Raw genomic sequence first — 25,687 nt, forward strand, 5'->3', positions numbered from 1 at the left:
AATGAAACACTAATAATGAAATTCAGCAATGTAGATAAGCCAATTTGGATTTCCAAATTGTAATTCCATTTGAAAAATATTAACTACAGGTTTCTCTCAGGATTACGCCACTAAACATCATGTGTCTCCACTGTTCCTTTGCTTCCTTGTCACAGTCTTTTTAAAATAATAACACTTGGCCGGGCGCAGTGGCTCATGCCTGTAATCCCAGCATTTTGGGAGGCCATGGTGGGCAGATCACTTGAGGCCAGGAGTTCAAGAATCAGCCTGGCCAAAATAGTGAAACCCGCCTCCTAAAAATACAAAAATTAGTCAGGCGTGGTGGCAGCCACCTGTAATCCCAGGTACTCAGGAGACTAAGACAGGAGAATCACTTGAACCCGGGAGGCGGAGGTTGCAGTGAGCGGAGATCGCGCCACTGCATTCCAGCCTGGATGATAGAGCAAAACTCCATCTCAAAATTAAAATAAAATAAAACACTAAATATACTTCTTTTTTTCATTTTCAACTAAACAGCTTTAAGAAGCCCTAAATTAGGAGTCAGGTGTTCTGACCTATCATTGAATAAACTCCCTCTGCTTCAACTTCATCTTTGGGGTACTAATATTTATCCAATATATTTCAAAAGAGAACATATATGAATGGTCTTTGAAAAAAATGTAAATTGCTTCAAAATGACAGACGAAATTATTCTTTGAACTTGAAAGCACCAAATAGATGGCAAAGCTTCTGGAGCCCGCTTGTGTTTCCTTGGGCTGTTTTTCCAGTCTCTTCTCTTTCCATGCTATAACTTGTTTCTTTCATAGAATTAGAGAAGTAGGATTCTAGGTACATCTATTTTTTTTTCTTTTCTTTTCTTTTTTTTTTTTTTGAGACGGAGTCTCGCTCTGTCACCCAGGCTGGAGTGCAGTGGCCGGATCTCAGCTCACTGCAAGCTCCGCCTCCCGGGTTCACGCCATTCTCCTGTCTCAGCCTCCCCAGTAGCTGGGACTACAGGCGCCCGCCACCTCGCCCGGCTAGTTTTTTGTATTTTTTAGTAGAGACGGGGTTTCACCGTGTTAGCCAGGATGGTCTCGATCTCCTGACCTCGTGATCTGCCCGTCTCAGCCTCCCAAAGTGCTGGGATTACAGGCTTGAGCCACCGCGCCCGGCCTTATTTTTTTTTTCTTTTGTATTGTTGTGTGATAAATACTTTAAAACCCTTAGTGATTTCCATGTTAGAAAAGATAGGCTTCAAATTAGTGTCTTTAGAACTTCATTCATTCAACAAGTATTTATCAAGTACCCACTCTGTGACAGACCCTGAGTTTTATGCTTGGGACTGTGCTGTGATCAAACTCTCACCTTCCTGGAGTTTACGCAGGTAGGCACTAAACTAAAAATTATATATGTGATGATGTGCTTATAAGCTGCAATAAGTCTTATAAGGACACCGTAAAAGGTTCATGCAAGATGATAACAAAAGAATGTAGTCAAGTCCTATGGATAAGAGAAGACTTCTTTGAGAAAGCACCATTTGAACTGAGACTTCAAGGATGAAAAGGTGCTGGCCAAACAAAGAGTGGGAAGAAGAGCACGCTAGGCAGAGGGAGCAGCACCTGCAAAGACCCTGAGGCCAGTGTTCTCGGGATATATCATCAAGTAGCAGAGGGACCCAGGTGAAGGCAGAGAGATGGCAAGGCCAGATCAAGTAGGACATTAAAACAGGTTTATCTTTTTTACAAGTGCCATAGACACTTTTATTTTATTTTTTTTTTTTTCTTTTTGAGATGGAGTTTCACTCTTGTTGCCCAGGCTGGAGTACAATGGCACGATCTCGGCTCACTACAACCTCCGTCTCCCGGTTCAAGCGATTCTCCTGCCTCAGCCTCCCAAGAAGATGGTATTACAGGCATGGGCCACCACACCCCACTAATTTTGTATTTTTAGTAGAGACTGGGTTTCTCCATGTTGGTCAGTCTGGTCTCAAACTCCCCACCTCAGGTGATCCACCCACCTCAGCCTCCCAATGTGCTGAGATTACAGGTGTGAGCCATCACACCTGGCCAGGCCATTGCTGGATTCTAAGCTGGAATTTGAAGTGACCCCTTCAACTTAATTTTTTATAAGCTCACTTTGTTTGCTATATGGAAAGTTATCAAAAGGATACCAAGTGGACTAAAGCAGCCCAGTGAGCGAGTACCACAGCCATCCAGGGCAGATAGGCACAGACCTGAATTGTGTGCACCATTGCAGGTGGCCGTGGAAATACAGTTTGGAGGGATTTTATGACTAGGGTCGGGGTGAGCCTTTGGATGCGAGGGAGGAGTGAGGGCACAGTCAAAGATGACCCACCTTTCTGGCTGGAAAAATTGAGTCATATGAGGTTCCATTTCCTGTGAAGAGGAACATGGAGGGGAACAGAATAGGGATGGGGGAGTGCAAGCACCCTGTTTCGGGAAAGGTTTTATTGAAGTAGTTGTGAGATCTTCACAGGGAGATGCCAAGAAGCCAGTTGGATGTTCAGATCTGGAACTCACAGTCATCAGCACGCAGACGATATTTCAAGTTTCAGAACTGGAAGATGCTGCTTAGAAAGAGCTCGTGGGGAACAGAGGTTCTCCGCCTTTGCAGACTCACTGTTGACATTTTAGAACAAGCATTTTATAACTTCCTTTTACTATCCTGAAATAAAATTTCTAGATCAGGTGGCCAGCCTACACACAAACTGCAAAAAGAAATCGTCTAATAAAAAAGAAAGGGGCCTGGCACGGTGACTCACACCTATAATCCCAGCACTTTGGGAGGCCCAGGCAGGTGGATCACGTCCAATCAGGAGTTCGAGACCCCAGTCTGGCCAACGTGGTGAAACTCCATCTCTACTAAAATCACAAAAAATAGCCAGGCGTGGTGGTGCGTGCCTGTAATTCCAGCTGCTCGGTAGGCTGAGGCAGGAGAATCACTTGAACCCGGAAGGCGGAGGTTGCAGTGAGCTAAGATCGTGCCACTGCACTCCAGCCTGGGCAACAGGGTGAGACTCTGCCTCAATTAAAAAAAAAAAAAAAAAAAAGGTAGAAAATTGAGGCACAAAAATGCACCCAGAACCAGAACAGAGCTTCTCAAACTCGAGCATGCACAAAAATCACCCGAACATCCTATTAAAATGCAGATTCCAAATTAGCAGCTTGGGGTGGGCCCTGTATTCTGCATTTCTGACGATCTCTAGGCGATCCCAATACTGCTGTTATGTGGACCACCCTCAGAGTAACAACATCCTAGAAGATGTAATGAGGCAGTCAGATGTGTGCCACAGGTAGACTCACCATGAACATGTCAGTGGTAAATGCAGAGCAATATGGGGGGATTGAATGGGTGTCCTGAGGATCATGAACAGTAATACAAAGGTGACTTGATTTTCTAAAATGGCAAATAACTCTCATTACATTCCAAATAAAGCAAAGTACAGGTTCTCTTTGTCAGATAAGCTTTATTTCTGGAAATTACAGTGTGTGTTAAACTGTGCAGAAAAGACTTTGTGTTTATATGTAAAACGGAGTTAAGTTCTAGCCTCAGATAATTATAAAAAGGTTTTGAACCAAAGACAATTTTGTCCTCTACCCGCAATGGGCATTTGACAATGTCTAGACACAAGTTCAATTGTCACAACTCAGGAGTAAAGCAGATGCTGCTGGCATGTAGTGGGTAGAGGCCAGGGATGCGGCTGGATATCTACAATGCACAGACAGGCAGCCCCCACCAGAAGGAATTATGTATCTAGCTGAAAATATTAACAGTGCCAAGTCAGAGAAAAACTGGCTTGCAGAGATATTTTCAAAAATGGTACAGACTGAGAGCAATGGCTCACACCTATAATCCCAACACTTCAGGAGGACGAGGCGGGAAGATCACTTGAGCCCAGGAGTTGAAGACCAGCATGGGCAACATAACCCAGGTTTGGTTTTTTGTTTTGTTTTTGAGACAGAGTTTCGCTCTTGTTGCCCAGGCTCACTGCAACCTCCACCTGCTGGGTTCAAATGATTCTCCTGCCTCAGCCTCCTGAGTAGCTGGGATTACCGGCGCCTGCCACCAAGACTGGCTAATTTTTGTATTTTTAGTAGAGACGGGGTTTCTCCATGTTGGCCAGGTTGGTCTTGAACTCCTGACCTCAGGTGATCCACCTGCCTCAGCCTCCCAAAGTGCTGGGATTACAAGCGTGAGCCACCCTGCCCAGCCAACCCAGGTCCTTTTGTAGAGACTCCATGTCTACAAAAAAAATTTAAAAATTAACCTAGTGAGGTGGCATGTGTCTGTAGTATCAGCTACTCAGGTGGCTGAATCAGGAGGTTCACTTGAGCCCAGGAGATCAAGGCTGCAGTGAACTATGATCATGCCACTGCACTCCAGCCTGAATGACAGAGCAAGACCCTACCTTCTAAAAAAATAAAAAATGGGTGCAGGATGAGGGACGACACCACCTTGTGTGAAACTGTCTCACACATTGCAAAGTGCCTCACGTTCCCAGCCCCTAACCACTAAATGCCAGCAGTGCCCCCTTTTAGCAACCACAAGACATGCCCTAAAAATGAGAGTGTTGCATAAGAACAACAGCAGAGAGTGAAGAGAGAGGGGGGTCGGCAGGATGGAGCAATGGCAAGAAGAGCAGGAGCCAACCAAAATGCTGTGCCAGGGCATGAGAAAGGCTGGCATGGCCAAATTAAAACATATGTCATTCTACGCATCTGTTGGTGACTCTGTAATTAATACAAAAATAATTAAATCTCTTTGCCTGGCTCTCCCTCACCAACTACTTAATGAACACTGCCAAGAACTTTTTAGATATGTAATTAAATTTTTTATTTATTTCCATTTCATTTTTATAGTAGTAGCTCAATATATTAGAAAAAAAATGCAGCAGCAAAGCCCAGCCTCAACTACCATTTGAGAGGCAACTAACAGTATCCACTTCCTTTTTTTCTCAATCTGTTCCATGCAATTCATTCTGAACAACAGGAAATAATAACAACAGCTTTCTTATTCCCCTTCCCTTCATTTTTCAGTTTTAATTATCTGTCAGGATCTCCTCTTTGGACACAGAGAGAAACCAGGTTTTTACTTTTCTTTTAATATAAGAGATAATTTGGCTGGGCACAGTGGCTTACGTCTGTAATCCCAACACTTTGGGAGGTCAAGGCAAGAGGATTTCTTGAGTTCAGGAGTTCGAGACCAGCCTGGGCAACATGGCGAAACCCCGTCTCTATAAAAAATACAGAAAAAATTAGCCGGGTGTGGTCCCAGCTTTTCAGGAGGCTGAGGTGGGAGGATTACCTGAGCCCAGGAGGCAGAGGTTGCAGTGAGCCAAGATCATGCCACTATACTCAAGGCTGGGCAACAGAGTGAGACCCTGTCTCAAAAATATAGAAAAAGAAAAAAATATATATTTTTTAGAAATAATAATGTGTTGTCCCAGAGTGGTCCAAGATTCGGATCTTCTCTTTACCCTTCTTCAGGTTCAGGAACACTGACCTTTCCAAAAGCCCACCACTCCCATCAGTCATGCTGGGATCCAGGAGACTTCTCCAATAGAAATACCCCCATAGATAAGTTTCATAAAAGACATTAGTATCTGAAATTTAAAAGTAACTATACTCAGACAATGGCCGGGTGCAGTGGCTCACGCCTGTAATCCCAGCACTTTTGGAGGCCAAGGTGGGTGGATCACCTGAGGTCGGGTGTTCGAGACCAGCCTGACCACCATGGAGAAACCTTCATCTCTACTAAAAATACAGAATTAGCTAGGCATGGTGGCGCATGCCTGTAATCCCAGCTACTCGGGAGGCTGAGGCTGGAGAACTGCTTGAAACCGGTGGCGGAATTTGCAGTGAGCCAAGATATGGCACCATTGCACTGCAGCCTGGGCGACAGAGCGAAACTCCATCTCAAAAAAAAAAAAAGTAACTATACTCAGATATTCTTGGAAAAACGCCTCTGTATCACTAATAATGTCAATGTTCAGTGCTTAAAAACATTACCAAAGTATTACAATAAACATTACCAAAGTATTACTTCTTATATACAAGTATATAAGAAGCAGTGGCTGAAGAGACAAGAATGACCACAGGCCCAACATCTTTACATCTCTTAACCCTCTGTTTCCTAGGTTGAAACTGTAGAAATTATGATCTCCTGCACTGCAGCATTGTGAAGTTGACACGAGGTGAAGCAATGTCACATTTCACCACAACAGGATCCTTTCATGCTGAGATCCAAAAAAGCCAGATAACCTGAGTCAAGGATCACAGAAAGTCAATAACAAAATCAGGGCTGAGGTCTCGAGAACTAGAAAAACTTCCTTGGTTTTCGCACAGGAATCTATCATGTGTGCTTATTTCACATTGCATTCCTGTATCAAAACATCTCATGTCCACCATAACTATATACACCTACTACGTACCCACAAAAATTAAAAATAGGGCTGGACATGGTGGCTCATGCCTGTAATCCCAGCACTTTGGGAGGCCAAGGAGGGGAGAATGGCTTGAACCCAGGAGTTCAAGACCAGCCTGGGCAACATGGCAAAACCCTGTCTCCACAAAAAATACAAAAGAATTAACCGGGTGTGCTGGTGCACACCTGTGGTTCCAGCTTTCCAGGAGGCTGAGGTGGGAGGATCACCTGAGCCCAGGAGGCTCTACAAAATACAAAACTTAGCTGGGCATGGTGGCGCACCTGTAGTCCCAGCTACTCAGGAGGCTGACGTGGGAGGATGGAGTGAGCCCAGGAGATCGAGGCTGTAGTGAGCTGTGATTGCACCACTGCACACCAGACTGGGTGATAGAACAAAACCCTGTCCCCCACCTCCTCAACCCCCAAACAAAACAAAACAGATTTTCATTAAAAAACTGAAAACAAAAGAATCTGTCATGAAGGTATTTTTCAGCAAACAACACTCAGGTATATTTGTGAATCTTAAATAGGGAAGAAAAGAGTTATCAATAAACCTGGCAAGTACTGGGTTAAGTAAAGACACACTATGTTTGGTTTGGTTTTAATTGCAGGACTTCTCAGAGTCTTTAATATGTTAATGTGTGTTGTGAATTTCCAAGACAGGAACTCTAATAAAATCATTGTTTTCTTTCTCCTTGCTTTCATTCTCAGGACAAACTTTGCCCTAAAAGAAACCCAGTTAGAAAAGTCTGGGTGTTGATCTAATCTGGAGCCACTTCAAGAAAGTGATAATAAAACAAAGTTCCATGAAAATTGATGTCACATTGATATCATGGTCAAAGAGGAGAAAATGACGGCCTCCAGTAGGCCCAGTGTGAAACAGTCCTCCAGCCAGGACTTCACTCTTGTTTCACAGTGTAATGCCATTGCAGTTTCCAAAAGTCCACCAACTTCTGGCCTCCACTTTTTCTTGGACCCATCTCTCTTCTTCCAACCACATGATCATCCTCCGTTAAGTTTCTAGACCTGCCAGAGGATCTCAACCAATTCAAAACAAAGATTGCCAGGGGCCCTTTTTCTCTCGAGTGTACATCAAAGGGAAATGGTTCTCTCCACTGATGGTGATCAAGGCATTCACCTGTAATCTAGGTAGGGTGGTACCTGTCATGAGCTTGGAAGCTTCAGAGTAGGAAGGACTAAATTTAAAGCCATCCTCTGCTTTTTATTAGCTGTGAACACTAGGACAAGTCACTTACTTTTATCTCTCTCTCTCTTTGTTGTTGTTGTTGTTGTTGTTGACACAGAGTCTCGCTCTGTTGCCCAAGCTGGAGTGCAGTGCTGCAACCTCAGATCACTATAATCTCCGCCTCCCAGGTTCAAGCGATTCTCATGCCTCAACCTCTCAAGTAGCTGGAATTACAGAAGTGCACCTCCATGCCCGGCTAATTTTTGTATTTTTAGTAGCGACAAAGTTTCGCCATGTTTACCAGGCTGGTCTTGATCTCATAACCTCATGTGATCCACCCGCCTTTGCCTCCCAAGGTGCTGGGATTACAGGCGTGCACCAGCATGCTCAGCCTTTATCTCCCATTTTTAAAATGAATTTGTTTCAAGAGTTAACAGTAATGTGTATAAAGTGACTGGAATTTGGTAGATACATAATAACTGGTTGCTAGCATTCCAATCATACTATTCCTTACCAAGAAATAGTTTGAAATGTCTGTTATGATTATCTTGTGCATAATTTCTCTACACATATCAAATGTCATCTGATTTTCAATTTGTCTTTATCCTTCCACTAGAATTTTGGAAGCTTTCCTTTTCTGAAAAGACTAATTATATTTAGGTTTAATGTTTTTTCTCACTAAAATGAACACTGCCACTAAATAACAAGATGTAAACAAGAAACTTCACTCAGATTGGGCTGAAGGAAATTGCATGCTTTCCACACAGTAATCCAGAGCAAAATTCTTGGAAAGAAAAATCACCCTGTTACTGAGTAGCACTTCTCTACCACAAAAATGTTCCTATCTTTTGACAGGAATTCTACACTTAAGAATTTAAGCCTATGAAAATATTCCAGCACACAAAAAAGCCTGAAACACAAAGATGTTCATCATAGTGTTGTGTATTGTTGAATAAAAATTGCAAACATTAAATGCCCAATATTACATTATCATAGTATCGTAAACTATTATAATGTATGTGATAGAACTTCTACAGCTGTTTATACTGGTGCTTTCCAGTGAAAAACTACCTCCAGACAGGTGCATCATACAGTCAGCATATATAACTATGTAAACCTAACAAAATGCATGGGACGGCCAGACACAGTGGCTCACACCTGTAATCCCAGCACTTTGGGAAGCTGAGGCAGGCGGATCACTTGAGGTCAGGAGTTCAACACTAGCCTGGCCAACATGGTGAAACCCTGTCTCTACTAAAAATACAAAAATTAGCTGAGCATGGTGATGCATGTCTGTAATCCCAGCTACTTGGGAGGCTGAAGCAGAATTACTTGAACCCAAGAGGCGGAGGTTGTAGTGAACCAAGATCATGCCACTGCACTCCAGCTTGGGTGACAGAGCGAAGCTCCGACTCAAAAAAAAAAAAAAAAAAAAAAAAGCATGGGGAAAGAAAAGACTAGAAGGAAATACAGCAGAATGTGAATGAGAGCTTTAAGCCTGGTATGACCATAGGTTAATGGTTTTCTTTTTTTCCCAAAAAGCTTTATAGTGAAAAAATCATACATTATGTATTTTTATTTCTAATTGCAGTAAACTACACATAACGTAAAATTTATCATTTTCACTATTAAGTGTACAGTTGAGTGGCTTTAAGTACATTCAGATTGTTGTGCAAACATAACAATATCCATCTACAGAATTTTTCATCTTACAAAAGATGAAACTGAAACTGTGTTCAGAGTGAACAAGAATTCTTATTTCTTTTCCCATCTCATCCCCAGCCCCTGGCAACCACCATTCCTCTTTCTGTTTCTATGAGTTTGACTACCACCAGATACATTATATAGTTATAATCATATAGTATTTTCCTTTTTGTGACTGGCTTATTTTCACTTAGCATAATGTTCTCAGGATTCACCCATGTTGTAGAATGTGCCAGAATTTCTTCCATTCCTAGGGCTAATATTCCATTGCATGTACGTATGTATCACATTTGCTTATCCACTCATCCGCTGGACACTTGGATTGTTTCTGAGTTTTGGCTATTGTGAATAATGTTGCTATGAACATGGGTGTTCAAATATTCCTTCCACACATTATATTTAAAATATTATGTTTTTTCTTAAAGTTGTAATATTTTGGCCAGTCTAGGTGGCTCACACCTGTCATCTCAGCACCTTGAGAGGCTGAGGTGGGAAGACTGCTTGAGCCCAGGAATCTGAGACCAGCCTGGGCAACACAGGCTCTACAAAATAAAAACTAAACCTACTCAGTCATGATGGAGTGTGCCTGTGGTTCCAGCCACTCAGGAGGTTGAGGTAGGAGGATCACTTGAGCCTGGGAGGTCGAGGCTGCAGTGAGCCATGATGATGCCACTGCACAAGTGTAGTGACAGAGTGAGACTCTGTCTCAAAAGGAAAAGAAAAAGAAAAGTGCAACTTTCATTTTAGATTCAGAGGGTACATATGCAGTTTGTTGCCTGGGAATATTGCGTGATACTGAGCTGTGGGGTATGAATCTCATCACCCAGGCAGTGAGCATAGTACCTGATAGGTAGTTTTTCAACCCATTTCCTCCTTCCTCCCTCCCCTACCCCAGTAGTCCCTAGTGTCTCTTATTCCCGTGTTTACATCCGTGTGTGCTCAGTGTTTAGCTCCCACTTATGAGTGAGAACATACGGTATTTAAATAGTTTTTGCTCGAAGTTGACTTCTCCTTTTCATGTTCCACGGTCTTGTTATATAACTATGACTTTACTCAGAACATTCGGACAAATAAAGTAGCGGAGGTGGACAAGGTGATCACTCCGGGGAAAAGTCACCTGGGCTACACCTCAGAAAATAATGCATCTTTCTGTTGTTCTGATTCCCATTACAGGACGAATGCCTTAGTTTCCACTTTCCAGCCTGGATTCCCTCACACTGAACCCTTCTTCGCTGCACCATCCTGCTTCTGACATTGAACTCATTGAACTCCTCCTGACACCCTGGCTCCAAGAAGACTGCCAAAAAAAAAAAAAAAAATCACCCCAGCCATTTCTCTTCATCCTCACTAACAATTTGGTAATGAAGTATTGATTTCCACTTCTCTGCTTATGGGCGATATTAGATTTTCATTGACAAACTGCAATGGGGCTGTCTCGTCTCCACAGTACCCTTTTCACTGTCACAAGAAAACAAAGTGCCACTGAAGAAAAGTAATGACTGAGAACATTGATGTACTTATTTTGTCAGTTTGTAACAGGAAAGTGGGGGGGAGTATAAGTCTTCATAGTTTAATGTCCAAGTGGGCTGCACTAGATGTAGACACTTGGAGGCTTACTTTTCATGGTAATGTCCATTTCCTATTTATAACCCCTCTGGGAACGTTTGTCTAAAGGAAATGTTTCTCTTCAGTGTAACAATTACGGTTGCACCTGGATTGCCCAGTCCTGCCCCTGCACTAGGGGGCCATTAATCACTGCAAAGTAGAAGAATTATTGAGTTAAACCAGAGTTTGAGCCAAGAAAACCCCTGAACAATGTTCATCTTCTGTGAAACTTGTTCAAATAGTTAAGCTTAACCATGTTGCTGCCAAAGACTTTTCCTATGCAGTGGTGAGGCACCTTGATCATCATCATTATCTTGATTGGTTTAAAAAAAATAGTTTTAAGCACACACCACTGTTGTATGAGAACTGCAAATTGGGAGAACTGGTGAAATGCAGAATCTGAGAGAATGCGAGAAGATGAGATCACTGCAGGGTACAAAGTTCTGCAGCAGTCTTTTCTGGTAATCCCTTTCTGCAGGACCTGATGTTTATGGGCTCTAAAACGCAGCTTAGCTTAAGAAGAAACAGAAAGCATGAAATAGGGTGTCCATTTTAAATGTGTTCCTGCAACTTTTTTCATTAAAACTTTGAGGGCCCAATTTTAATTTGTGGAATATTCCCGTTAATAATGAGATCTAATTAAGACATCCATTAAAAGCCCGTTAAAGTTAATTTAACGTAAAAATTCCAATAGAACTGTATTAGATTTTCTCCATTAAATTAACGTTATGGATTTTTAACGGATGTCTTAATTATACGTTATTATTAACGGGAATACTGTATTACACAGATTAAAATCAGGTCCTAAGTCAACTTGGAAAAGCTAAGAGCATGTTTTAATATTAAAAGTCTTGCATACCTAGTGCACAGTTTGGAGACGCAAGGATAGATCTGTTTACTCTAGTTGAACATTTTCTATACAATTGAAAGCAACCTATAATAGATAAATCCATCATTGCATTTAAACAATGAATTTCCTTATTCTCAATGGACAAATAAGTCTGGATTATGTGGTAAATTGCTACTCAGCTATGGTGAAATATTTATACTATTCCAGGCACAACACTAGGAACTAGATGATTCTGAAACAAAAGGAATATTTTCTGTTGTTGCTTTAATTACCAAGGTTATTTTTTTTTTAAATCTCAACACTGACAAAATGAAACCAAATATCTCTTCCTCACCATTTCTCAAGGAGGCTGCCTGTTGGAATTGTTTTGGGAATTTTGACATGATCCCTAAATTCAACATTGGGATTTAAAAAAAAAAAAAAAAAACCTTCTTATTTACCTCCTAGGGAAAGTGTTGCCCTTATGCCACATATAATAGCAAATTGCTTTTTTTATGGCATGCATAACCTAGATGGGAAAAAATATGGCGCTTCGGGGAAGGAGGGAAAAAGTAAATGAAGTTCCAGGAATGTCATTCTGAAGTAATGAGGCATGGACAGAAAATATACCCCTCACATCATCGGATTGAGATGGCAGTCGAAATAGCTTCATTGAAGTGTCAGCACTCATCCATCAATCAATCACCCACAAGGAAAAACAGCAACAGTACAACCGGGCGGCTTTTATGGGATTTACTCTTGGGCATAGGGAATAGCGGCTCAAATGTAGTTCTGACATGAAAAGCAAGGTGCTGATATTATTTTTTATGATGGGAGGATCATAAAGTGAATTGAGAACAGTGAGGTCTATCTTTGCTTAACCTATTCAACCAGAAATGAATGGAGCTCGACTGGAAAGGAACAGTCTTCGGATGGGTTAAGATTGAAGGGTGGACTGGACTCTACTGAGCACCGTCCTTCAACAAGGAAATTCTATTAAAGGAAAATCAATGCATTAGCATTGGAGTTCTTGAAGCTGTTAAAAATTGTCTGCTCCAATCCAGGGTTATTAGGCCAAAGTTACATAATTCAGATCTCACTGCAGCCATCCAAAAGCAGATTCTCAAGCCCTTGATCCAATGGGGGGAGGAGATCAATACAATTCCCAATTCCATGGAAATTGTTTCCCTTCTAAGAAAGAAAAAATAAACCATCTGCTTCAACATATAATCGATATGGTTTTGTTAGCGCAATTTCTATGGTGGGATGGGGTGGGAGGTGAGATTCGAAAATATTGATAAATTTGGGAAGACTGGTAAATCACCGCCTGGCAACCATGCATGTCACTGCTGAGGGATGGCTGCTAAGGTTCACCTTAGAAAACAAGATCTGGGCCGGCGCTGGGGCATACACTTGGCTCTCAGCATATTCCTAGAGGCCAGGCCTCTCTTCATTTGGCCAGCTCTCTGAGGCTTCTAGAAACTTCTTTCTGGAGGAAAAAAAACTAAATAACATAAACTCAGGAGAATGTCTTTATCCACCTTCATACCACTGCTTTCTTTTCCCTGAATAAAAGACAGTTCTGATAAGTGAGAACTTTAGAATTGGAAAGGATGATGTGCAAATATAATGCAAATTACCCTCAAGTATCTCCATTCTGCCACCACCTCTTGGTACCAGTAAGAGGGAGAGGTCGCCTTTTCTTCCCCATCCGTCCTTCCAGCTAAGACCACCAGCCACCTGCAAATTGAGATGTCCATTTAAAAATGTATATGTCAATATTTAAATGTTATGTATTTGGCCTTATTTTGTAGTTCAGCAAATCCTCCAAATACACAGCATGTTACAAAGCACTGGTGGCACAGGGAACAACAGGAAATTATATTTATTTAGCAAATTCATTTAACAAATATTGTTGGGCACCTGTTATGTGTGACACTGTTCTAGGCACTGTGGGATAACAACAGTAAACACTTCACACAACAGCCTGGCCTTCCTGTTGTTTTACAAGAGCTCCTAAAGACACTTGAGGGACACAGTTCATGTAGAACTAAAGTATTAGTATTTCAGAATAAGGATTTTTTTTTCCTAAAAAGCATACAGAGAGGAAATAGCTTAAAATAGGTCAAGACCTAAAACAGAATATGTAATCATGGAATAAATTGGATAACCCAGACAGTCCCCACAGAATTTCTTTCAGGTCACAGATTTCTTAAAACTCACCCCCAAAATGTGCCTGTTTGGTTGTTTGAATCTTGCATAATTAATGTCACAGGCGCAAGCCGCTGAACTTAGTTGAGATGCAGAAAACAAACAAATGCAATGACATATCTGAGAAGCATTTATGTAACTCTGTTTAAGTGGTGAGGAGGGGTGTGTGAAGACAGTGTGCATGCATATGTGTGTGTATTCATATATATGTGTATACATATGAATTTCACTGTTATTTTCCAGGGTCTATGGACAATGTGGCTAAGAATCTATGATGTTCTGAAACTTTTCACAGTAAATCCAAAGATTACAGACCTTACAAGGTGCTTGCATTCTGTTGCTTTTCCATCTGTCACTTCTCAGGTTATTTGACTGTGTTCAAACCTTCTTTTCTTTTTCATGGAGTTTCATTTTTTAAGCTTGTTAAATGCTTTTGTTTAAAAAAAAAAAAAAAAAAAAAACCCAAATGTCATTTTCACATTATCATCTCTTCTCTGCAACAAGGATAGTAAGATGGAGATGAATGCAAAATAATAACAACAATACGGAAATATATTAAAGGCTTTAAAATATGCACATATGTAGTTCTAAAGAGCAATAACGGTAGTATCTATTTCGAAGATGCATTAGGCAAAAAAGAAATCAAAACTGAAATTTTCGTGTATTTTTCCCCTTGTAAGATGTTAAAATGCTAATTTCATTTTCTCCTTTCCTCTATGTGGCACTTTCTCAAAATATCTATGAAATACTTTTAGACAAAGATTGAGCTGGAGAAAGAGATACAAATTTCCATCCCCCTAGACAGAGAGACATGTTTCCATTGTAGGAAGGCATTAAACATTTTGAAACTTGTGAATCATCTTTAGAATTTCTACTGGGGAATTTTACCTCTTCATCCAAAGTAAAAGCCACTTATCTCCTTTGGTTCCCAGTGACAGATTCAGAGGCACACACAGATACACAATTTTCAGGCTCTAGTTAATCGTCTTCCAATAGTTACGAACAATGGGCTAACAGGCGTGGGTGTTTCTCCAAAAATTATTCATGCACAAGGCAGCCCAAAGCTTCAGGGAAAACTAGAAATGTGTTATGGATTAGAATAGGACTGTTTTAAAATGCTAGTACCAGGTGGAACGCTATTTCTGCAACAGGACTCTGTCCATTTCCTTTGGAACAATATATTCCAAGTAAAATGGCTCTTCCAAGGAATGACACCCTGACTTGACACCCTTCGGTATACAAATTATTTTACCAACAGCCATGATTATTATTAAGGCCTTTTAAAATGCAGGCTGTTTGAAAAAAGACAGATTAAATATTCACAGCCCTTTGTATCATGTTTAATGCTTAAAACAGCTTTTAGAAGTACAAGTAATAACTTTTGGTAAGAAACCCCAGGAGAAGTCAAAAAATTTGAACAAAGGCATTACGAAAAAAAAAATCTAACCACTCCATTCAACTCTTTCGGAAAATAAATTTCAATGTGTTCAATGAATTGTCTTGAACCTGAAACCTGAAACATTTGGATATCAGTCCCCTGCCAATAGCTAATATTAACAGAATGTGAACAATCATACAATTATGTCTCAAAGGTGAAGACTTTGTACAGTAATATTTTCACTTTCTAAATGACCCCTATAACATTCAGGAATTATAGATGTGTATCTATATTTTTTAAGTGCAGAAAGTTCAACCAGTCTTCGGAGAAGTAACAGTGATGTCCATTGTGCATTGAAATAAATATTACAAACATTCCAGTTTTGCAATACAATACTCGAGCTTTCGAACACATCAGATGCTAGAATGTGTAATGCAAGTCAAAAAAGCTGACATACAAAACAATTCCCATTTGGCTCAGGGTTCCTAAATGTCACAATATCTTGGGTTACAATACACTTTTTGATCTCCTGATGATGTCCTTCTAATCCCTTCTGACTTTGATTCCTAACAGCCAGGCACTGTTAGCATGAATCATAAACTTCCAAACCCCTTTAAAATCAAGAAGCTAGCTGATCATACAGCCTTTTTAATGGCCGACCAGTTCTTGCTCTCCAGAGCTTTCACATCTTTTTGGGAAACCTGACATCAAACACATTTATGCTATCTATTTGCTCCCTTGCATTGACTCTAGATTTTTTTTTTTTTAATTTCTTTTAGAAAAGGCAGGGGGGAAGTGGGTCAGAGTGAGTTTCAAGAATCACATTCATCCTTGCTCTAAAGGAAAGTATCTACTTGCCAGCAAAGAAAGGCAAACACATTTTTATATTCAGAAAGCAGACTGGTCATTTTCAAAGAAAAATGACTGCAACCATACCTGTAGAATGTTTCTGTGCAAAGCACTAATTTTCTATCACCTGCATGCTGTATATAATACATTTGCCTGTATACTAGGAAGAAAAACCAGGCTGTTTTCCCTGAGTACAATGCCGCTTGGATGGCTGGGAGCGTAAGCCTTCCGTGCATTTTTATAGTGTACATATTTGTATATACTAACTATATCGCCATGTATGAACACAGATTTTGTTATATTTGCTTGTTTCTGTTTCCTACCAAACTGGCCCACAATGGGGATTCTTTTGTATAGAAAAAATATGCTTGTAATTTTTCCTGGTCATTCTCTTTCAATAGCTTATGAAAGAATTAGATCTGAGTTTACAAAGAAACTATAAGAACCAAGTTTGTCTGTCTGCATGAGTCCCGTCCAATTGCTGGATCTAGGGAGGAACCAACGTCCTAATTCAGAGTTTTCCTTTTAAAGGCATGCTTTACCCCCGTGGGAAAACTGCACACTCATCCATGTAGAATTATTCTCTTTGTATTTTATCTAATAGTGCCTGAAAATTTTTTTAATGTCTTCTTAGAGGAAGAATTCATAATGGTCAAAATTTGAAACATTAGCTTAATTTTGTTTTTATGACCTCGAGATTCTTCTCCTTATTTATTCGGTTGCTGTTGTAATGGGGCCCCAGGCCATTCCTGACATCGGCGTGCTCTTCTTCTGCATTAAGGATGTTTTTGAAATTACAGAGATTATTGAGCCAACAGGCTGTTTTAATCAAAACCATGTTTCACTTGTTTTTGATGATTATAAACTGTCCTTGCAATGAAAAAAAAAAACTTTTCTGCTAGGAAGATTATACCACCCTGTGGCCAAACAGATTCATCACAGATAGGCATCTATGCCCACTTCTCTGGGATCTGGAAAATTCTTCCCTTGGCTGACCCCAATTTCTTTTACTCCCCATCATCCTGAATATTAGCTTTCAATGCAGTCACTATTTGAAATTTCCAAAGGCTTTGCCACACTGTCACTGCCCAAAGACAAACAACCAGCTGGAAATGATGGCTTTCCTGCTTGAAACGAAGGGAGCCAGGTGCGGTGGCTCACGCCTGTAACCCCAGCACTTTGGGAGGCCGAGGCAGGCGGATCACTTGAGGTCAGGAGTTTGAGACCAGCCTGGCCAACTTGGCAAAACCTCGTCTCTACTAAAAATACAAAAAAATTAGCCGGGCGTGGTGGCACGTGTGTGTAGTCCCAGCTACTTAGGAGGCTGAGGCAAGAGAATTGCTTGAGCCTGGGAGGCGAAGGTTGCAGTGAGCTGAGATGGTGCCACTGCACTCCAGCCTGGGGAACAGAGTGAGACTCTGTCTCAAAAAAAAGAAAAAAAAGAAGGAATTTTCAGAAAAAGTGCTCCCTTTTATGTCCCGTGGTGCCACCATCCTGTCCTCCTTCGTAATCATGAACAATCTGATCTTGATCTCCCACATAACTTAAATCAGGCAAAAAGAAACATTCACAGCAGCCCCTTGCTGAATAAAAATGACTTTGTTTGGAGGCACTTAAGATGTATGCCTGTGTGTGATGCCGCAGCACTGAAATTATCTGTAGAAGGGGAATTTTTTTAAATACAATTTTATCACTAGAAATAAATTCCGATGGTGGAGACGAAGAAAACCCTTAAATTATATCACAAAAGCCATTATTTTTTGCATCCAAAGAGTTTTTTTTTTTTTAAGGAAAATCATTCTACTTTGAGAACTGTAATTAAAGCCCTAAATAACAGACACTACTTTTTTGAGCTATTGTGAAAAAATAACAACACATTCGCCAAGGTTGTATGGAGCCCCTGATTTCCATCAAAAAGGTTTCTATAAGTATATTATTAACATTTTTACACATGATAACTCTTTCCTTTGTGTTGATAAAAAAAAAAAGTCTTTTTTTTTCCCCACTCAGCAGTTATTGGAAATAGACTGTTCCCATCTGAAACCTTATGGTAATTTGCATCAGGAAACCCAACTGCTGATATTAAGGACCTGGGTGTGTTCAATTATGATTTTGCTGGAGGCTGTCCCTCATTTTAATGCTGCAGATATTGAACCACCTTCCTGAAACCTAGCTGATACGGAATAGCAGAGACATGCCTCTCAACACCATTAGCTTTGCAAATGGCTTCGTTTCAGTCAACGTCGACTTCTGCTTTGGCCAATTGAAAAATGAAAATTAAAGGAGAGAAGAAAAAAAAAAAAACAGATGCACTTAAAACATGAAAATAATTATTTATATGATAAAAATATATTTAGATTTTCAAAGCACAAGACTGAATAGAAGTGCTCTTTTTATGCTTTCTGGAGATGTTACTGTTAAATGTCTTTCTACATCAGGCTTAATAAATCTGTAATGACATTTGATGGATTGATTTCTGCCTATGTGTGTTTTTTAAAGATGGCAAGAGAGGAAAAAGGCAAGAGTGGGGGGATGAGGGCGGGAAAGAACAGCAGCGACACCCGGGGAGGCCAACCGAGGACATTATTGGTAGGCCTCCCTGTTGTTTGGACCTGCTGACCCACTTCCAGAATGTCCCCTCATCTCCATCAGATTTATTTATTTATTTATTTTTTACAAATGCCAGCACCCCTTGTTTGGTTTCTGGGCTGCCTCTGACTGCTCTCATCTCTGATCTGCTTATGCCTGCGTAATTTATGATGTAATCTCAACAGAGGCAGTGGGAGGCTGTCTCACAAATTCAAGCATGCAAGGGAGAGAGCAGCCGTGATTGAGATGGCCCGACCTTCTCCACCTCAAAGCGATGGCCCTGCTTACCACTCAGTTTCCCTGTGTACTCCCCTCCACTTCCTTTAATGTCCTGGGAGAATTGGACCATGTTTCATACACAAGCTGCCCAAGCAGACGCTGATGCCCCACCAGAAATGATTTGTCGTCTGTACACAGCCAGCTCTCGGCTCCTGTGTTGTGTGGTTGCATGAGTCCCGTAGTCATTAAATTATGATGGCTACTGTATCACCTGTTAGCTCCACATCATTACCATGACTCCATGTCTAGGACATAAAATGGGAGCGGCCAGGCTAGAGAGAGCAAGCCAGGTGAGGAATGAGGGAGGTAGCCATGGCGAAGTGTTGGGATAAGCACCTTGGACCCAACCAAAGAACTCTTGGTCATCATTTACTTAGTGAACACTGAGCACCTACTATGTGGCAGGTCTGAGGATGACACAGATCAATGAAGGCAGTGATGGTTATGAGAACAGGAGTGAGAGCCAAACTGTGTTAAGGTCCAGGTCCTGTCATGTTTTATCTGTGTGATCTAAGGCAAGATCGCAGAAAGAAAAGAACACAAAGCAAGGATGAGAATGGGGGCTGTGGGAGCTCAGAGGTGGCTCCCAGCCAACCTGAGAAGTCACAGAAGGATGAAGGCAAAACCTGCGCCATCACTGCAGTAATTTCTCGAAGGAGTGTGGAAAAACCACAAGGACAAGAGAGTGTGTGCCTTAACCACCCCTTCTTCCAATCTAGTCCATGAACAACTCTTGTGGTTTCTAACTTCAAAATACATGAATCTGTTTACTTTAGGTCTCTCCTAGACATCTGGGATGACCGCCCAACTAATCTCCCATCTGTCATCCTAAGCCCTCTAAACCCAAATCCACGCTCCACATAGTAGCCGAAGTGATGCTTTAATAAAGTAAATCAGGCCGGGCGCGGTGGCTCAAGCCTGTAATCCCAGCACTTTGGGAGGCCGAGATGGGCGGATCACGAGGTCAGGAGTTCGAGACCATCCTGGCTAACACGGTGAAACCCCGTCTCTACTAAAAAATACAAAAGCTAGCCGGGCGAGGTGGCGGGCGCCTGTAGTCCCAGCTACTCGGGAGGCTGAGGCAGGAGAATGGCGTAAACCCGGGAAGCGGAGCTTGCAGTGAGCTGAGATCCGGCCACTGTACTCCAGCCCGGGCGACAGAGCGAGACTCCGTCTCAAAATTAAAAAAATAAAAAAATTTTTTAAAAAGTAAATCAAATCTTGTCATTTTGCTCCTCAAGACCCAGGGTCAGCACACTTTTTGAAGGCTCAGTTAGTAAATATATTCATCTTTGTAACATCTAGTCTCTGACCCAGCAACTCAACTCTGCCATTGTTGTGCAAAAGCAGCTATAAGCAATAATAAATAAATGAGTGTAGCTATGTTCCAATAGAACTTTACTCCATAAAAAAAGGAGCAGGCCAAATTTGTCCCACAGACCATAGTTTGCTAACCCTGGCTCAAGGTCCTTCAGCACTCAGGTTTCCGTTTGTCTTAGATTGATTTCTCATGGAAATGGGGCCTGAGATGAGAATGTGAGATCAGGACGAGTAGTTCATATAGGAGGTGAATCCAGGAAACAGTAAGAGAGGAATGGAGAGGGAAACAGGAAAGGAAGAATGCCCAAAAAAGAGGCCTTAAGAACAATTATCGCCATGGGCAATGGACTCCAATCCCACTGGGGAGCTCTGGAAGACACTGTGCAGCATGCCTCAGTAATCCTGCCTGAGGGGTGAGGAAGCTGGGGTATTTATACACCACCTCTGCTCAGTTATTAGTCGACAGCTGCTGCAGGGTAGGGTAGGGGGACATCATTTCCCTAGCACTTCCATCTGCCCAAAAGTTGGAAGAAATAGTCTTCAGTGGCCAGAGAACACCTCAAGGCACAGAGTACCAGGTGTTTGAAACTGGAAGAAAAGATGAACGACATGCAAGGAAATGGTCAATGCCAAGGAATGTGGGCAGGGCTTCTGCAGCACCCCATCTCACTTAGAAAGAAATCCAAACTCCTCCCCAGGCAGCATTTTTTTTTTTTTTTGGAAATAGAGTCTCGCTCTCTCACACAGGCTGGGGTGCAGTGGCGTGATCTCGGCTCACGGCAATCTCTGCCTCCCAGGTTCAAGCAATTCTCCTATCTCAGCCTCCCAAGCAGCTGGGATTACAGGCGCCCACCACCACGCCCAGCTAATTTTTGTATTTTTAGTAGAGAAGAGGTTTCACTATGTTGGCCAGGTTGGTCTCAAACTCCTGACCTCAGGCAATTCACCTGCCTCATCCTCCCAAAGTGCTGTGATTACAGGCATGAGCCACCACACCCAGCCCCCCAGGCAGTATTGAACCTTCCTGGTTTGTCCCCTGCCTGCTTTCCTGACCTCATCTCTCCTTTAGACACGCAGCTCTAGCCATGCTACCCTACAACAGTTCCTAAACCACACAACACCATTCCCTCTGGTGACAGTGTGAGCCACCTAGCCAGGTTTCTTCGTATTTCTCATGTCTCTGCCTTGGGATCTCCTCTTCTGAAAGGTGCTCTCTTAGCCCTCACCTATAGAGCCCTGTTACTCCACCCCTCAGCCCGGATCACGAGCTTTGTTATCATTTAATGTGTGGTCAATTTCTTTCACGGGTCACCATGTGAAAACAGAAACTAATGTCTGTTTTGTTCGTGTATTCCTATAAGAAGCATAATGCCTGACATACAATATGTGTCCAACAAATTGTTAATAAATCAATGTTAAATAAATGTTAAATAAATCAATGCTGTTCTTCTGAAGACCTGGGAGGTCTCCAGCCACAGTCTCTAAAATACTCCTTCCCTCCCCCTGCCTGACCACTGCCTGAATCTACCAGGAGTCACCGCTTTCATCCTCCCCGTAGTGCGGAGAGGCATTTCTCAAGAATGTTATACAATCACAGAACATGCTATTAAAATATCTGAACTTTCTGGGTAGCCAGGGGCCTCAGTGAGCTCCAACACGCTCAGGTTACAGAGCGTGGTCTCAGGGAACCGCAAGCCGTGTGTGTTTGCCCTAAAACCAGTGGACTCAAGGCAGTCCCTTAAAAAGTCCAAGCACAGGCTGAGTGCAGTGGCTCACGCCTGGAATCCCAGCACTTTAAGAGGCCGAGGCAGGCAGATCACCTGATGTCATGAGTTCGAAACCAGCCTGGCCAACATGGCGAAACCCTGTCTCTACTAAAAATACAAAAATTAGCCAGGTGTGGTGGAGGGCACCTGTAATCCTAGCTACTCAGGAGGCTGAGGTGGGAGAATTGCTTGAACTTGGGAGGAGGAGGTTGCAGTGAACTGACATTGGGTCACTGCCCTCCAGCCTGGGCAATAGAGCAAGACTCTGTCTAAATAAAAAAAAACAGCAGGGAGGGCTCAAGCGCGGTGGCTCACGCCTGTAATCCCAGCACTTTGGGAGGCTGAGGCAAGCAGATCACGAGGTCAGGAAATCGAGACCATCCTGGCCAACATGGTGAAACCCCTTCTCTACTAAAAATACAAAAAATTAGCCAGGCGTGGTGGCATGTGCCTATAGTCCGAGCTATTCAGGAGGCTGAAGCAGGAGAATCCCTTGAACCCAGGAGGCAGAGGTTGCAGTGAGCTGAGATTGTGCCTCTGGACTCCAGCCTGGGCAACAGAGTGAGACTCTGTCTAAAAGAAAAAAAAAAAGGTCTCAGCACAGAAGCCTGGGAGTCCTGTGGAAGCCAAGACTCGGCTCCCGAGTAAAAGGGTTCAGGGTGGATGAACGAAGGGGTCTTCAAACAAGTCCCCAATATATCCAGTCTCCTCTGCGTCTTTCACATCGCAAATCGGAATCTGTTTTCAACAAATGGAGCACTTTAAAAACACTATAATCTTGCTGAGTTTTTTACTAAGTACACGTGTTACTTTTTCATAATTAAAGAGCAAAGATTTTAGATAAAGTCGTAAATATATTTATGATAAGGGAATGTCCCTATTAGGTATGAAAATAGACTTATCTATAATAATCTTAAAATTCTGGACGGGCACAAGGGTGAACTGACATCTCAATGTAAAACAAAATAATGTCCCTGAATATGCTAAGTGCTTAAGTAAGAATTTAGCATAGTCCAAAAGTAAATTTTAGATTTGTGGAGAAATGATGCATTCATATCTAATAAAAATGATAAATGGGGTGAAAGGTATGATAATTACTCTGATTTGACGATTACACAGGTACATGTTTATCAAAATATTGTACTGTATACCATAAATACGTACTATTATGTGTCAATTAAAAATAATAAAAGGCTGGGCGCAGTGGCTCACACCTGGAATCCCAGCACTTTGGGAGGCCGAGACAGGAGGAACACTTGAGGTCAGGAGTTCGAGACCAGCCTGGCCAACATGGCAAAACCCCAACTCTACTAAAAATACAAAGATTTGCTGGGTATGGTCATGCGAGTCTATAATCCCAGCTACTTGGGAGGCTGAGGCACGAGACTCACTTGAACCTGAAAGGCTGAGGTTGCAGTGAACCGAGATTGTGCCACTGCACTCCAGCCTGGGTGACAGAGTAAGACTCTGTCTCAAATAATAATGCTAATAATAATAACAAAAAATAAAATAAAATAGTACTCAGACAATTGATAAGCTTATCAGAAACTGAAGTTAAGTTTTTATTTTATGCTATAAATTAAAGTATATTCCAGATGAACTAAAGGATTATATCTAGAAAACAAATCATAAAACAATTAGAATAAAATCTATGTTGATAGCTGATATCAGTCAGGGAAGTCATTCCCAAACTTAAAAGTCTCAAGTTCCAGTCTTAAATATTTCTTCCTTAAATGGTAAGAAAGAAATAAAAGGAAGAAATAATAAAAATTCCAGGAGTCAAAACACACACACACACACACACAAATACTGTAAATACAGTGAAAAGTCATTGGAGGAAAATTGTTTATATTAATACATGATTAATTGTGACAGTTCTAATTAATGATATGAAGAGCGTTATATATCTCTAAGAAAAATAAATAAGTATCCAAATAGAAAACTTTTGGCAAAATTTATAAGCCAACATTACAAAATTGATAAATTAAAGTGGTGAATAAACATTTAAGACAAGTGACAATAATAACCAAAGGGATGTAGAATAAGGAAAACAAGAAGAAATCATTTTCACTTATCAAACTGACAAAAATAAAGAAAAATGTTCCCATTGTTGGCGAGGGCTCAAAAGAGATATACACACACATTGTTGCTGAAAGCAAAAATGGATAGCAACTTTCTGGAAAATAAACAGTATTGATCAATTTCCCTAAAACGTGTACACCCTTTGATTAACTACTATTCTGGAGAGCCTTCCTCAAAAATAATTGAAGATGTGCACTGAGATTTATTTAATAAGAATGTTCGATCATAACATTGGTTATAAGAGTGAAATATTGGAATAAACCTAAGTGTTCTAAAATAGGAGGCTGATTAAATAAATGTTGGTACATCTATGCCATAGAATAGTACACAGTCATGAATACTTGAGCACTTAAAAATAGTCACAGTATATTTATTAAAAAACAAAATAGAAAAAAAATGAAGATAGACAAGGAACATAGACCAATGTTATTGGTGGTGGAATTCTGAATAATGTTTACTTTTATATTCTTTGGTATGTTTTTTCTTTTTCTTAACTTACAAAATATTTCTTTTTCTATTTGTTTGTTTGTTTTTGAGATGGAGTCTCGTTGTGTCACCCAGGCTGGAGTGCAGTGGTGTGATCTCAGCTCACCGTAACCTCCACCTCCCAAGTTCAAGCGATTCTCCTGCCTCAGCCTCCTGAGTAGCTGGGATTACAGGCACACACCACCATGCCCGGCTAATTTTTGTATTTTCAGTAGAGACAGGGTTTCACCATGTTGACTAGGCTGGTCTCGATCGCCTGACCTCATGGTCCACCTGCCTCGGCCTCCCAAAGTGCTGGGATTACAGGCGTGAGCCACCGCATCTGGCCTCTTCTACATTTTTTTGTATTATTTGTTTATTTATTTATTTATTTATGAGGTGGAATCTAGCTCTGTTGCCCAGGCTGGAGTACAATGGTACGATCTCAGCTTACCACAACCTCTGCCTCCCAAGTTCAAGTGATTGTCCTGCCTCAGCCTCCCGAGTAGCTGGGACTACAGGCACACGCCACCATGCCCACCTAATTTTTTTATTTTTAGTAGAGACGGGGGTTCACTATGTTGGCCAGGCTGGTCTTGAACTCCTGACCTCGTGATCCAACCGCCTTGGCTTCCCAAAGTGCTGGGATTATAGGCATGAGCCACCGCACCCGGTCAGTTTATATTTTTTATACTGAGATTATATTTATCTTTGGGGTGAAGTGTTTTTTCCAATTTTTCCAGAAACATATCAATATAGTAAGACCACAACATGTGAAAGAAACTAAAAAAGTGATAAAAATGCATTAAAATTAAGTGGCCACTATGGCACTTTTCTGCCCCGGAGGAGTGGAGAAAAGGTCTCAGGGCACATCTGAGCAATTGCCCCTAAATTAGCTGAAGTCCCTCTAGGACCTTGTCTTCCAGCACTTATGACAGTTGTAATTTTATCCTGCTTAGCATGATCATCATTAATGAACGCCTACCTTCCTCACTTACACT

At 41.5% G+C, this 25,687-nt stretch overlaps 1 protein-coding gene across 1 annotated transcript in view; it reads left to right on the forward strand.

Annotated features, from left to right (window-relative positions):
• TSHZ2 (teashirt zinc finger homeobox 2) overlaps nt 1–18,645 on the forward strand; it is a 527,445-nt gene extending 508,800 nt beyond the window's left edge. Inside the window, 1 exon segment of the mRNA XM_017888159.1 lies at nt 10,487–18,645. The gene's annotated coding sequence lies outside the window, so the exon portion shown is untranslated.
• Nucleotides 18,646–25,687: the final 7,042 nt, after the last annotated feature.

The sequence above is a fragment of the Rhinopithecus bieti genome, unplaced genomic scaffold (genome assembly GCF_001698545.2).
Source record: "Rhinopithecus bieti isolate Rb0 unplaced genomic scaffold, ASM169854v2 scaffold_15834, whole genome shotgun sequence".
In the NCBI taxonomy this organism is placed as follows: Eukaryota; Metazoa; Chordata; class Mammalia; order Primates; family Cercopithecidae; genus Rhinopithecus; species Rhinopithecus bieti.